The sequence below is a fragment of the Phascolarctos cinereus genome, unplaced genomic scaffold (assembly GCF_003287225.1).
Source record: "Phascolarctos cinereus isolate Bilbo 61053 unplaced genomic scaffold, phaCin_HiC Scaffold_5;HRSCAF=322, whole genome shotgun sequence".
NCBI lineage: Eukaryota > Metazoa > Chordata > Mammalia > Diprotodontia > Phascolarctidae > Phascolarctos > Phascolarctos cinereus.
This window is the reverse complement of record NW_027555958.1, coordinates 337,281,824-337,296,621: the sequence shown is the minus strand read 5'-3', so window position 1 is coordinate 337,296,621 and position 14,798 is coordinate 337,281,824.

The window sequence follows — 14,798 nt, the reverse complement described above, 5'->3', positions numbered from 1 at the left end:
AAAAAAGGTTCTGGATAGACAACTTTAATGCATCTAAGATAAGAAGGGAAGTGGTTAAATGGGAAAAAATCATTGTAGCAAATGTCTCTGACAAAGGTTTTGTATCTAAGCTATATAACAATTAATAATAGTCATTCCCCAATAGATAAATGGTCAAAGAATATGAACAAACAGTTCTCAAATGAACTGAAAAGTAGTCACAACCTTGTGAAAAAATGTTCCATATCACCAGTAATAAGAGAAATGCACATCAGAACAACCCTAAAGTTTCACCTCACACACTGCAAATTGGTAAAAATGACCAAAAATAGACACAATCAATGTTGGATTAGTTGTGGGAAGATAGGCACACTAATACATTATTAGTAGAACTGTGAAGTAATGTCACCATTCTGGAAAACATTTGGAATTATGCCAATAAAGTGACTAAAATGTCTACATCCTTTGAACTGGAGACTCTATTACTGGGCTTATCCCCCAAGGAAGGCATCAATAACAAAAAAAAGTCCTCATATACTCCAAAATATTTGTGGCAGCACTTTTTACAATAATTAAGAATTGGAAACAAAGTAGATGCCCATCAACCGGAGAAGGCCTAAACAAAGTCATTTTGTTCTGTGAGAAATAATGTGTGTGATGAATACAAAGAAGCATGAAAAGAACAATGTGAACTGATGCAGAGTGAAGTAAGGAGAGCCAAGAAAACAACCTATATGGTAACTACAATAATGTAAGTGGAAATAACAATGACACATCAATCAAAAGTAAATGTAACAAAATCAAAAAGACCAAATGGGACTCAGATGAATAAATAAGAGGAGATACCCACAACCTACCTCTTTGTGGAGGTGGGAGGTCTGCAGGTGTTACACATTGAACATGATTTTGGATTTTTTCAATGTATTAATCAGTTGTATTGACTTTTTTTCCTCTCTGTTACTTGGGATTGCTCTTCAGAAGGGGAAGGTGGAGAAATATTTGATATAAGTAATGAAAGATGAGATGATGATAAAAGAAACAGAAAATACCAATAAATTTTATTTTTAAAATGGGGAGAGAGGAAGCAGAAGTGCCTATTGTAGACATCTCTCAAGGAGTTTAGAAGGCAAGGAAAGATGTAGTATAACAGCTAGGGTTGTTTAAGAATAGGAGTAGGGGGGCAACTAGGTGGTGCAGTGGATAGAGCACCGGCCCTGGATTCAGGAGGACCTGAGTTCAAATCTGGCCTCAGACACATAACACTTACTAGCTGTGTGACTCTGGGCAAGTCACTTAACCCCATTGCCTAGCAAAAGAAAAAAAAAAGAATAGGGGTAGGAGGAGGTGGGGGAGAAGTCTGCTTTCCATTTTCTTGGTGTTAGCACCTATGGTCAGATCCATTAAGTCATTTCTGCTTTTTATAGATTCTCGATCTATTTAAAATGTACAGGTTTTCTAAAAACTCCAAAATTTTTCTGTAACTTCTGTTGTCCTTTTCCCTTCTTTCCCAATCTCCTTCTCTTCTAGCATGATAAGGATGCTTAGGAGGCACAGAGGTCACATCTATATTTTCTCTGAACAAATGTTAGCATAATCTGCAATGCAATTCAAATTTTGCTTCTCCTGACCCCAGTCAGATAAAGAGAGAGGCTCCCAAACTGCAGTGAGTCGGAGGAGAAGGAAGTGTCATGAATGGCACATGAAATCTTGAAATAGAATAAATAAATAAATGCAAACTTGGGCTATCACTTTTATTACAGTCAAAGCATTTTGTATATTCTTTGGTGTGAAGAAATGACAGTAGCTGGCAGTGTTACTGTACTTTAAAAACACTTTATAGATTTTTTTATTATGTTGCTATGAGACTTAGTGGATAGAAGACTGGCCCGGGCATCAGGAAGACCTGAGTATGAATTCCGCTTCAGACATGAGCTGCGTGATCCTGAACAAGTCTTTCTTGGCACTAGTTATCTCATCAGTAAAATGGAGATAATAACAATACTTACCTCACAGGGTTGTCTTGAGGATAAAACAAGATAATGTATGTAAAATGTTTTGTAAACCTTAAAGCGCTATGTAAATATGATCTATTAGTTCATGGACTAGACTGAACCTGGAATCAGGCTGCGAGAACTTAGGCAAGTCATTTTGTCCCTAGCATCTTTGTTGTGGTTGTTAGTCAGTCATGTCTGACTCTTCATGACTCTATTTGGAGTTTTCTTGGCAAAGATCCTGGAGTAGTTTGACATTTCCTTCTCCAGCTCATTTTACAGATGAGGAAACTGAGGCAAACAGGGTTAAGTGACTTCCCCAGGGTCACATAGCTAGTAAGTGTCTGAAACCAGATTTGAACTCAGGTCTTCCTGACATCAGGCCCAGGACTGAATCTACTGCACCACCCAAATGCCCTGGAATCCTTAGTTTTCTCATGTCTAAAACGGGAATAACAATAGTGTTGTGCATCTTACGTTGTATACCAAGGTAAGGTCAAAATGGGTACATGATTTAGACATACAGGGTAATACTACAAGCAAATTAGGAGAGCAAAGAATAGTTTAGCCATCATATCTATGGAGAACAGAGGAGTTTATTACCAACAAGAGCTAGAGAACATTATGAAATGCAAAATGGAGGACTTCGCTTACATTAAATTTAAAAGTTTTTGCACAAACAAAACCAATGCAACCAAGATGAGAAGGGAAGCAGAAAGCTGGGAAACAATTTTCTACATCCAGTGTCTCTGATAAAGGCCTCATTTTTAAAATATATAGAGAAATGAGTAAAATTTAGAAGAACACAAGTCATTCCCCTATTGATAAATAGACAAAGGATATGAAAAGGCAGCTTTCACATGAAGAAATTAAAGCTATCTATGGTTATATGAAAAAATGCTCTAAATCACCATTTATTAGAGAAATACAAATTAAAACAACTCTGAGGTACCACCTCACACCTATCAGATTGGCTGACATGACAACACAGGAAAATGATAAATGTTGGAGAATATGTGGGAAAAATTGGAACACTAATACATTGTTGGTAGAGTGTGAACTGATCCAACCATTCTGAAGAGCAATTTGGAACGATGCACAAAGGGCTATAAAACTGTGCATACCCTTTGCCCCAGCAATACCACTTCTAGGTCTGTGTCCCAAAGAGACCATAAAAAGAGAAAAGGACTCACATGTACAAAAATACTTACAGCAGCTCTCTTTGTGATAGCAAAGAATTGGAAGTTGAGCAGATGCCCATCAATTGGGGAATGGCTGAACAAGTTGTGGTATATGAATGTAATGGAATACTATTGTTCCATAAGAAACAATGAACAGGTGAATTTCAGAAAAACCTGGAAAGACTTGCATGGTGTGATGCCGAGTGAAGGGAGCAAAACCAGGAGAACATTGTACACAGTAACAGCAACATTCTGTGATGACCAACTTTGATATACAACTCCTCTCGGCAATGCAATGATCTAAGACAATTCCAAATAACTCATGACGGAAAATGCTATCCATATCCAGAGAAAGAACTATGGAGTCTGAATGCAGATCAAAGCATACTATTTTCTCTCTATATATTTTTTTCTCTTGGTTTTTCCCTTTTGATCTGATTCTTCTTTACAACATGACTAATGTGGAAATATGTTTAATATAATTGTACATGTATAGTCTATATCAGATTGCATGCCCATCTTGGGGAGGAGGCAGGGAAGGGAGGGGGGAAAATTTAGAACTCAAAATCAAAATCAAAGTGAATGTTGAAAACTAAAAATAAATACATAAATAAAAATTTAAAAAGCGAAAGCAATTATAAAATATAATAAAAATTATTTATGAAAACTGTTCAAAATAAAAAAGAATATTGTGATGATAACAATAATATTTCAAAGTATACTTAACAAACTTGAAGTGTAAGTTTTTTTGTATTACAACAGGTTTTTGGTTTTGGTGCAAACTTGGGATTTTATCAGTGTCAGCAAAGTCCAGCGAGGCTACTCTCTCTGCCAGTGAAGATCTGTGACCATTCTCCAAGGTTCAGAGTTTTACATTGACCTGGGATGAGAGAGGTTAAGGTTAAGTAGCTTGCCCAGGATCATATAGCTCCTATTTGTCAAAGGTCAATATCTACCATAAGCGTGACTTGAATTCAGGTCTTCTTGACTTCTGGGCCAGCACTCTATCCACAATATTATTCTGTTCCTAACAACAGGCACTATCTCCATTCTCCAGGTGAGGAAACTGAGACTCAGAGAGATTAGATGATCTGTCCATGGCTGTACATTCCAACATAACACAAGCTGCTTGAACGAAGGGATTGTTTTTTTTTTTTAGTATGGGTGCCTGGCACATAGCAGACATTTAATAAATTCTTATTGATCCATTTTCTTGATTGGGCAAAGAGGTGTCACGGTGGATGAAAGCACTGTTCAGAAAGACCTGAATTCAAATCCTTACTCAGAAACTTATTAGCCATTTGACCTTGGGCAAGTCACTCCATTTCCTTGAGTCTCAGTTTCTTCATCTGTAAAATGGAGATAATAATAGCACCTACTTTATAGGATTGTTGTAGCAAATGAAATGATATATGTAAAGTGCATCGCAAACCTCAAAGCCCTATTATTCTAGCTAGTAAGTATAAAACGTGGTGGTTGAATTCAGGTATCCCCTAACAGTTGAAGGCTCTTACCACATACTTCGTACTTCTCAACACTCGCCCTTTGTCACATATGACAAACATGAGCAGACACAGGGCATCTGTGTCCCCTCCCCCATCCCACTCCACCCCACACTGTGCAACTAGGCCACCTTCCTTAAGCTGCCTTCCAGGAAGTCCAGCATCTTGAGCTCTGGGTGCTCTCAAAGCAAGGCAGGAGTCCCATATTTCTGTTGTTGCTCAGATCATCAGCATACAAGTCACCTCTCCTCCAGGGGACAGCCCTGTGCCCTTCACATTGAATCATTCATTCCTGGGAATTGTCTCCATCATTTGAGTCCAGCCAGCAAAGCCTCCCCTGCCCCAGGGGGAATGTGCCACACCTGGGCTCCTCCTGGCTCCCACGCCACCTAATCTCCCACAAGGCCAGGAAGCTCTCTTTTCACCTTTGTGCCTCCCAAGCACCTCTCCTGGCTGCCAGGTTGCCTACAAGAGAAAACCTGTTTTTTGAGTTTTGCACACCCCACAGCAGGTGACTGTGCTCTGCTTCCTTCTGTGTATTTAACTACATTTTTTTTCCTTCCCAGGCCTTCATGGTGTCTCCCATTTCATTGCCAAGGAACTGATTGCCACAGAGTTTTAGTGTAAAAAACAGGCAACATTCTTCCATGGTATACCCTTCCACCTTAAGGCCCTTTCTCCTCAGTGCTCTTAGGAGGATCCTTCTGGTCCAACAAGCCCATGGATAAGGGGAATGCCAGGACTTCCCTTCCTTTCAGAATCTGGGAGAGCAAATGAGTTCACTTAATTGTCATGGATTTCCAAATGACAGAAATGATCTGTTCTCTTCCAGTCTTATCTAACCTAATCCAATCCAATAAACATTTATTAAGCTCCTCTTCTGTGCTAGGCACAGTGCTAAGCATTTCGTATATCATCTGGTGTGAAGATATCTCAGACTTTGGGCCAATTACATTACCATCTGTAATTCCTTTAGACACCCCCCTCCCCAATTCCAACATGATTTCCAATGGTCCAGGAAAGAAGGTCACTTGAGAAGCAGCTCAGAAGAAGGAATGATGAGGCTCCTTCTCTCGATCCTGACTTATACATCTCTACTTATTTTCATGCATAGTATATGGAGCCCCTCTCCCTGAAGCAAAACATCATTTCACTTTTAGCTCCTTCCTAATGTGTTTTGCTCCTTTCTTAAGCAACCACAATGCTGCCAGCATCATTCAACAAAGGAACAAGGTCTCATTGTGGAGAGAAAACAGGTCCAGTATCAGTTGGAACAAACACACATTTGCAGTCCCCAGACCTTAGTCTACAAACCCAGCTGGACAAAGACAGACTGAAAAGACTCAAAACCACAAGACAGCAAAACATACCTTTATCTCCTTTCAAAGGATTTCTATCAAGTATGGTTTTGTAGCTTCCCCTGCCCCCCCACCATTGGTCAATAATAAATATCCTTTTAGAAGCCTGAAAATAACACATCTTTTCCTACCCATTTGTTCTATTTTGTGTGACATCAATTTTTTTTTTCTTTATCACCACCCCCTGTTTTGAGGAGAGCTGGAATGATTTTGTTTGTTTCTCTGTTTATTTCTAGCTCTCAGGATTAATAACCCTTCTCCTTGTGTCTTGTCACAGGAAAGCTTGCTTGATGGTTGGCAGAGGAATGTAAGATGCGGATAGCAGAGATCCTTACAATAGACAATAATCAGTAGGATTTATGGATGAGAGCCCCCAGGACCCTCAGTGCTAAGTCCTCAAAGTAACTTGTCAGGAGCACCCAGATCTGTTGTTCCTGCCTTTACTGATCAGAGTTGAAGCTGAGGGGCAGGAATACACAGGAATTTGCCACGAGGTGGGGGTGGGAGGACCAGAAGCAAAGGCAGGAGATAGGTTGGAGGTATTAGTGCATCCCACCAAGCAACAGCGTCTGTGTACAAGACAAAAATGATTCTCAGGGGCAAGAGGCTGAAACTAAACCAGCCTTCAGAGAATGCTGAGACCTGCTACCTCCACCCAATGGCATATTAGGCAAGAAGTGTTTGTAAGCTCCATCTACCAGCTCAGACAGGTTTGCAGGGAGGGAGGTGGAAGGAGGTAGGGAAGAAAACAGTAAATGGATTCATTCAAACAGTTGGTCATTAAAAAAAAAACAAAACTAGGTAGTAGTAACCGCCATGATTAACCATTGTTTGATGGAAATCAATAAATTGTTTTAAGAGTTATAAATGATTGTTTGACCAAATTAAACCATTTTCTTTGTAAAATCCAGTTTGTATAGACTTTGGGGGAATGATAGGGTGGGCAGAGAGCTGTGATTTTTTTCAGTATGAGGAATTCCTTTATGAGGACTCCCTCCACAGACACAGACCTGCATCTGTCTGTGACTTCTGCTCTTAGAAACTTGCCTGAGGTTCCTAAGAGTGTGTCACTTGCCCTGGTCATCCAGCTAATACGAATGAATCAGAGGCAAAATCCCAGACTTACTGATTCAAAAGGCATTATCCAGGCTTTTCTCTATGTGGAGACGTCGCTCAAGCACATTAGCATGTCTTTTCTAAAAAGAAGCTGAAGAAAGTCATACCCTTAGCACAATGGATAGAGCGCCATGTGTGGCATCCAAAAGACCTCACTTCTGGCTTCGTACACTTACTAGACATGTGATCTCGAGCAAGTCACTTAACCCTTGTCTGCTTCAGTTTACTCATTTGTAAGATGAGGATTATAATAACATCTACCTCCCAGGATCAAATGAGACGATATTTGTAAAGCGCTTAGCACAGTAGCTGGAGCACAGTAGGCACTTTATGTTGTCATTGTTCAGTCGTGTCTAACTCTTCATGACCCTGTTTGGGAAGCCACTAAAGTGGTTCACCATTTCCTTCTCTAGCTCATTTTACAGATGAGGAAACTGAGGCTGACTTGTTATTTAGTCCTCACAGCAACTCTTCGAGAGAAGAAGTAATTACAGGTATTACTGAGTTTAAATGATTTGCCCAGAGTCACACAGCTAGCAAAAGAATTGGAGGTCAGTTTTAGACTTGGGCTTCCTGACCCCAGCACCAGTGCTCTATCTACTGCACCATCTAGCTGCCTCTCAGAAGAAAAAAAAATCTGTCTACTGAGGATAACCTTGTACTTCCTTGCCATCTATCAAAGTTCCAACCATCTTCCCAGGCCAGATCAAACCCCTCCTTCCCTGTGACCATCTGAGCTTGTAACCTTTCTTTCTTCTATCTCACAATAGCACAATTCTCCTGTGTATGACTCAGTTGACAATTAATCATGGCACCTTTTGGCATCTCTGCTGCTATTGTCTGGAACTGATATTAAAATATTTTCTTGGTTAACTCTTCAAATGTCTTGTCTCCTTAGCTACCCTCTAAGCCCTTGAGGGCAGGCATAACCTCAGCACTGGTAGTATTTACTATGGCATTTAGCATGGTGCTAAATAAATATTGGTTATTTGATTCAAGTTGCTGATAAGATATAACCCTTGCCTTTGAGGGGCTTACAATCTAATTTAGGAGTTATGAAATAATTCTTCTAAGACAATGTATGGGCAGCTAGGTGGCACAGTGGATAGAGTGTCAGGCATCTTTCTGAGTTCAAATCTGGCCTCAGACACTTATCACCTGTGTGACCCTGGACAAGTCTTTTAACTCTGTTTGCCTCAGTTTCCTCATCTACAAAATGAGCAGGAGAAGGAAATGGCAAACCACTCCAGTATCTTTGCCAATAAAACCACAAATGGGGTTATTAAGAGTCAGACATGACTGAACAACACAAAGTAAATATATGAGTAATTATTAGGTATGTAGCAGGTGTTTATTAAGTATATCTAATTGGGTGGTTTAATAGGAAGAGAGCAAGATTTGAAGTCAGAGGCCCTGGGTTCTAATTCCACCTCTGTTATTTATTACAAGTGTGAGTGTTGGGTAAGTTTACTTAAACTTTTTTAATTTTAGTTTTCTTACGTGTCAGATGAAGGAATTGAATTGGATAATATTTAAAGCCCCTTACAGCTATAACTCCTATGAATTAAATTTTATGATAGTTTGATATAGACTTTATGGAAAATGAATTTTACCTATTTATGATTCTCACATGTTGGGAGAAATTGATTCAAAATTTAAAGGTGAAATGCTGTCTTGGTAAAGGTATCATGGCAGCATGACGTAGTAGAAAGACAATTGGGCCTGTGGTCAAGGGAGGCCTCCTTCTTAATCCAACTCTGATACTTCTCAGCTGTGTGATCATGGGTAAATAGCTTAATGGCCTCTAAGTCTACTTACTCAGAGAATAGTAACACCTGTAATTCTTGCCTTAAAGAGTTGCTGTGAGGACCAAATAATATAATCCATATACAGTGCTTTGCATAATGTACCTTACAATACTATATAATGTCAGCTGTTATTATAGTAAAGCAATCAGAGACTTGTAGCCAAAGGGGACATTCTTGATCTCCCTTCATTCTAATGCCTTCTCTCTGTTGGTTATCTCCAATTTATCCTATACATAGCTTGTTTGTACAAAATCTCTGGTGTGCTGCATCCCCCACTAGATTGTGAGTTATTTAGGGGCAGGAACTGTCTTTTGCTCTCCTTTGTATCTCTAGTTTTTAGCATGGTGCCTGACACATAGTAGTGCTTTAAAAATGCCTATTGCCTGACTGACTTAGAGATCATCTAGTCTAGGGCCACATGTGGCCTTAAGGACAAAGGTTCTGTACCCCTGGTCTAGTCTAATCCCCTCATTTTACAGATAATCAGACAGATCAAGAGACTTCTCTCCACATTAGCAACACAGGTGGTAATGTGGCAGAGGCTGACTTCGAATCTAAGTCCTCTGACTCCAAATACAGGATCCTATATCAGAGATGTCATGTGACCCACGACAATCTGTACTTGCAGCCTGAACCAGAATAAAATGTAATCAGGAAATATTTTTAAAAATAAACAAAAATACAGTAAAACATAGATAATATAACCTGTCTTCTACGGGAAGCCATCCCCAGTGCCTCAATTCCAGTGCCTTCCCTCTGTTCATGATGCCCTATTTAACCTGCATAGAACTTGCTTCGTATATATTTGTTTGAATGTTGTCCCCTGGTTAGATTGTCACTTCCTTGAGGGAAGGAACTATCTTTCATTTCTTTTTTGCATTCCTCGGTGTTTAGCACAGTGCCTGGCACATAGTAGGTTCTTTTTTCCCTTATATCTCATTTCTTTTATAGCCCAGTATTATCTTAATAAATATTCATCAATTAATTAATATTACATTTTTGAACTAAGTTAATGTTCAGCTCACAGGGATCCTCATCTATGGATTAGTGACTCCGACTTGTATTTGACACTACTGTCCTAGTCACCATGACATTCAGGATATTATGGGAACGAAGTGAAATTAATAAGACTGGGTTTTTTTTTTTTTGAGAAGTCAGGTACTATCTCCATTTTGCAGGAGGGGAAAGTTGACTTATAGAGACATTAAGGGATTAGCCCGGGGTGACATAGCTAGTTTGTGGCAAAGCCAGGACCAGTTCTGGATGTTTTTTAAGGTCATTCAAGAGTTGGAAGAAACTTTCCAAATCATTTTACAGAGGAGGAAACAGGCCTGGAGAGGTTAAGTGACATGCTCTGTCATACAGGTAATTACAAGGTAACTACATGGCACGATGATAGAGTAATAGCCTTAGAGCCAGGAAGGAGTGAGTTCAAATCCTGCCTGAGATGCTTATTAACTGTGTGACCATGGGCAAGTCATTTAACCTATGGCCACCTCAGTTTCTTCAGCTGTAAAATGGGGATAAAGACAGAACCTACTTCATTGGGTTATGGTGAGGACCAAAGGATATTATTATACACATAAAATACTTTACAAACCTTAAAGTACTATATAAATGCTAGCTATTATTGGCAGAATATGATATTTTACTACCATAATTCTTTCTCTTCACTGCCCTCTTTCCTCCCAGCCCTGCCAATTTTTTAACTATCAAGGAAGAACAGGATTCTAGTTCTAACTCTGACCCTATGACCTCATATATGTCCCCTTCTGGGCCCTATTTTCCTCATCAACAAAATAAGAAGGATTAGACCAGACAAGTTTGAAGATATCTTACATTTCAAAACACTCTATGATCTGTTTGGTAAGACAGTCTCAGCGCTGTGCTATTTTGTGTAAAAACACAGATTTCATTTCATCAACGATATTGACAACACAGATTTCATTTCATCAACGATATTGACCAGACAAGAATCACTGCTTCCTTCGTTCAATGGCTCTAGTGAGACCTAGAGAGACATTACCAAAAGAACAGCCCCAGATAACCCCAGCAGGGATACTTCTAATGATTCTGCTGTTGTCATGCCAACGTTGGAGGAACACTTTCACAGTTAATCAACATGGAGATGCCGCACAGATCCATTTGTGCTCTGAGTCTTGAATGATGAAACTTCCATCATTTAGTGGCATGAACCCAATTTGGCCTAGCTCCATAGTTCCCAGAAAAAAACTGATTTGTTGGAAAAAATGAACAAAGAGTAAAAGCAAAGAGTCAGATCTATATCATATAACTGGTTGTTTTATAAGACCTCCTATAAATCTGGATGAAGAGAGTTGAGGCAAATCTCAATATTGCCCGAAAGTAATTCAGCAGGACTGGTACCTTTATTCAAAATGCAACAATGAGAAGCCTAGCAAATTCTATTGTGTGGCAAAAATCTTTTCCCAGGCATCCTTAGTAATTTCCTCTAGCCTTTTAGCCTAAGTATAATGAAGGACAATAGCGGCTCAGATAAGATTCCTATTCCCAAATTTCTTAAACACAATTAATCAGTTAATACCATATGGTTCTTAGACAACCTTCCAAGAGGTGAATAGTTAAGGGCACCACAGTTAAGGGCAGCTAGGTGGTGCAATAGATAGAGCACCAAGCCTGGAGTCAGGAAGATTAATCTTGTTGAGTTCAAATCTGGCCTCCAATGCTTACTAGCTGTGTGACCCTGGGCAAGTCACTTAATCCTACTTGCCTCAGTTTCCTCATCTGAAAAATAGCTGAAGAAAATGACAAACTACTCCAGTATCTTTGCCAAGAACACCCTAAAATGGGATCATGAAGAATCAGACATGACTGAAATGACTTACAATTCCTAAATTTCTTAAACACAATCAAGATAAAAATAGACCACTGTCAAAAAAGAGACACAGTAGTCAAAAGTATAAAGGTGTTTTCAAATCCTACAGGTAGTAAGTGCTAGAATTGGGATTTGAACTCGAAATCTAATGCTCTTTCCATTGAGCTATGTTGCCTCTGACTGAATGCAGGGCCCTTTCTCCTATATCAGAGACGTCAAACGTACCTCCATATTTGGCCCACAACAATCCCTACTATGACTTCTGCCTGGATTGAAACTGTGACCTTTAATGTTATTAGAACCAACTTTTAATCAAATAAGTACATGACTTGTTTCAATCTTTTTACTCTTCAGAGCCTATGATCACATGCTTATCAATAAAGTCAGCATAGTATAGCTAGAAAGAACACTGATTTGGGGTGAAAAAAGTCACTTAATGTCTGTGCCTCAGTTTCTTTATTTATAATGTAAGAAGGTAAAGCTAATGTACCTTCCAGCTCTAAATCTATGATTCCACATGAGGACATGGTGTGGCTTCTCCTTAGGAAAAAAAAATCCTTTAAAAAAAGAAAGAAAAAAAAGGAAGAGTCTTCTAAATCTAGGAGTCAACAGAAAGTTACGCGTCATCATAGAGGAAGTTGTGGAGTTTCTTGATTCACATAACAACAAGAGCTCTGTTGATTTGTGCATGGTTCTGTTCTGGGAATATTCTTGTTCAGGGATTCTAAGTGCTTGGTAGGTCAGCACCATCTGGTATATTGTGGTTAAGCACAGCAGTCAGGGGTGGGGAACTGGCAGCCTTGAGGCCACATGCGGCCCTCTAGGTCCTCAAGTGCAGCCCTTTGACTGAATCCAAACAACACAATCTGTTATCCAGTAGTCAAATGGAGAGGTCCAATGATGGGTATCTTTTGACAAAAAGAGACATGGGGGAGGCAGCATGGTGCGATGGAAAGAGTGGCTCAGAAGTCCAAGGCCCTTTGATCCCACCTTTGATACTTACTACCTGTGTGATCTTGGGCAAATTACCTAACCACCCTGGTTTTTGGTTTCCTCATCTAGGCTGGACTAGATGGCCCCTGAGGTCCCATTGAGCTCTAGAGAAATGATCCAATGATCTTAGGAGGTAGAAATCAAATGATCCCAGTTCTACTCTTATTAAGGAAAGAGTGGGTTCTAAATATCATTACCTCAAAGAAGTTTTTGAACTGTCTTAACTTCCCTAATACAAGACAACAGTCTTCTCTTAATAGTGCACATAGACCTTCTGAGAGGACCCTAATTTCCAGGAAACATAAACAAAGCAACCCTGTCCTATACCAGTGACCAAAGGCCCTGGGCAAAAAAAACCAAAACATAGGGCTCATACAATAAGAGAAAGAGGAACAGGGCACCCACAGCTGCAGGGATCACATTCTTCAGCTCCCGGGGCCTTGTTAGACAATCGAGGTGGCCAGATGTAGAAAGGCGATAATCAGTAATGGGTAGCAACAATCTTCTGGTTTGTTTTGGACTGACAAGCAGATCTGATGGTTCAGGCTCAAGACTGGAACAAAACAAGGCACCCATAAACCATGTAACACTTTAGAAAAGTTTACTTAACAATGACATAGAAAAGATCTGTGATTTTTAAAAATTAGCTTTTTTTTTCAATGAACAAATATTGATTCTCTTCTTCCCACTACCCTTTTCCCCACCACTGGGGAAAAAATAGAAAAACAGAACACTTATAACAAATATGCATAGTCTAGCATTGGCCATGTCCAAAAAAAGTCTCATTCTGTACCCTGAGTCCATCAGCCATCTTTCTGCAGGTGGACAGCATGCTTCACCATTGGTTCTCTGAAATCATTGTTGATCATTGTGTTGATCAGAGTTCTGGACTCTTTCAAAGTTGTATGTTTTTACAACGTTGTTATTGTATAAACTCTCTCGTTCTGCTCACTTCACTCTTTATCAGGTCTTTTCAGGCTTCACTGAAACAAGTCAGTTCATCAATAAGTATTTATTAACAACCTACTCTGTACCAAGCATTGTACTGAGTGCTGGGGATACAAAAAAAAAAAAAGACTCTCAAGGCACTCACAGTATAGTCATTCCTTTCAGCATTTCTTACAATACAACAAACATTCCATTCATCATTTCTTATGATGCAACAGTACAGAAAGGATCTTCGGCAAAAATACAACACTGACTCACCTGAGTGCAGTTTTCTCTTTTCCACATTTGCCACAACGATGCACCTGGAGAGCAGAGTATGTCAAGCCTGAGGAGTGCCTGGCTTCCTCATCTACTGGGCTTTTTATGCCTTTGGTGACTAAGATGTTCATTACTGGTCCAGAGCTTCTCCTTGACCAGTTAAGTCTCAAGGATGGTTTTATGGCCTTTTTAGGGAAAAAATGAGGCTAGGATATACGGAGTAGTCATTGCTCCTACCATATGGTTCTTAGACAACCTGCCAAGAGGTGAATAACCTGGTTCTTAAATCCTGCTGATAAACATTGTCAGCAATCCTATTCCCATAGTGCTTAGCAATGCCAACTGGGGCTACATGGATAGTCAGCTACTAATTAAGTGGCCTGGTGGTCAATAGGGCCATAAAAATAGGTGCAAGTTTGCCAAACCAGGTGCCAACTGAAAGGTACTGTCTTCATGGCATCCAGAGACAATAACTAACCCCAAGAAGACTTGAAGCCCTTGCTTTGCTTTTGGAGTCTGTATGGTACACCTATCTTATCTTCCATGGGGTCAAGTACCAGCAGCATTGATCAATTGGTCTAAGAAGATGACAATAGAAGTTTCACTTTCACATTTCCCTTTTTCCACTTGAGTATCTTAGGTATCAGAATAAGATCCCCTGAAATGTTTTTGCAAGTTAATCTGTTATTTTTCATGATTTAGACATTATCAAAATATGGTATCACACTCAGAATTCTAGGTAACAAGCAAGCAGTGTCTCTAGGGAGTACCAGAAAATTCCAGGGCTAAGCTAAATTCTGTACTAAAGGA